Raw genomic sequence first — 775 nt, forward strand, 5'->3', positions numbered from 1 at the left:
GGGTACCAACAAAAACTCATTACTATCCAACACCCAAAGTACCTAAAATGTCCTAAGCTCTGCACGTACGTCAAAAGGCAAAGGCAGAGCATACACGCGATGCTCCTGCAGCCCTGGAAAGCTGCCGTTTTAAGTATCAGGTGGCGCTGTGGGTTAAACCACAGAGCCTAGGACTTGCCGATCAGAAGGTCGGCAGTTCGAATCCCTGCAACGATTCCTGTTGCTCGGTCCCTGCTTCTGCCAACCTAGCAGTTCGAAAGCACGCCAAAGTGCAAGTAGATCAATAGGTACCACTCTGGTGGGAAGGTAAACAGTGTTTCCGTGCGCTGCTCTGGTTCACCAGAAACGGCTTAGTCATGCTGGCCACATGACCCGGAAGCTGTACGCCGGCTCCCTCGGCCAATAAAGTGAGATGAGCGCTGCAACCCCAGAGTTGGTCACGCCTGGACCTAATGGTCAGGGGTCCCTTTACCTTTTACCAAATGTTAGAACCCAGTGGAACTCAATAATAATGGCAGCGACATTTATGGACAAATTTATAGACAGATTTGTACAGCCGCCCAGCAAATCGAATCCCCCTCGCTGCCACCCCAGAGGCGGCTTAAAGCGCCCCCGGGGCGGAAAGGAAGCGCCTCGCGACCTCGCTCGGCTGCAGCAGCGCAGAACCCGCGGGGGGGGGGCGGCGGTGGCGGAGTCACGTGACGCGCGCCGACTCCACCACGGCTCCCCCCCTCCCCTTCCTCGGCGCCTCTCTCTCTCGTTCTCTCTCTGTGGT

Source organism: Podarcis gaigeae, assembly GCF_964106915.1.
Source record: "Podarcis gaigeae genome assembly, chromosome: 12".
NCBI classification, from domain to species: domain Eukaryota; kingdom Metazoa; phylum Chordata; class Lepidosauria; order Squamata; family Lacertidae; genus Podarcis; species Podarcis gaigeae.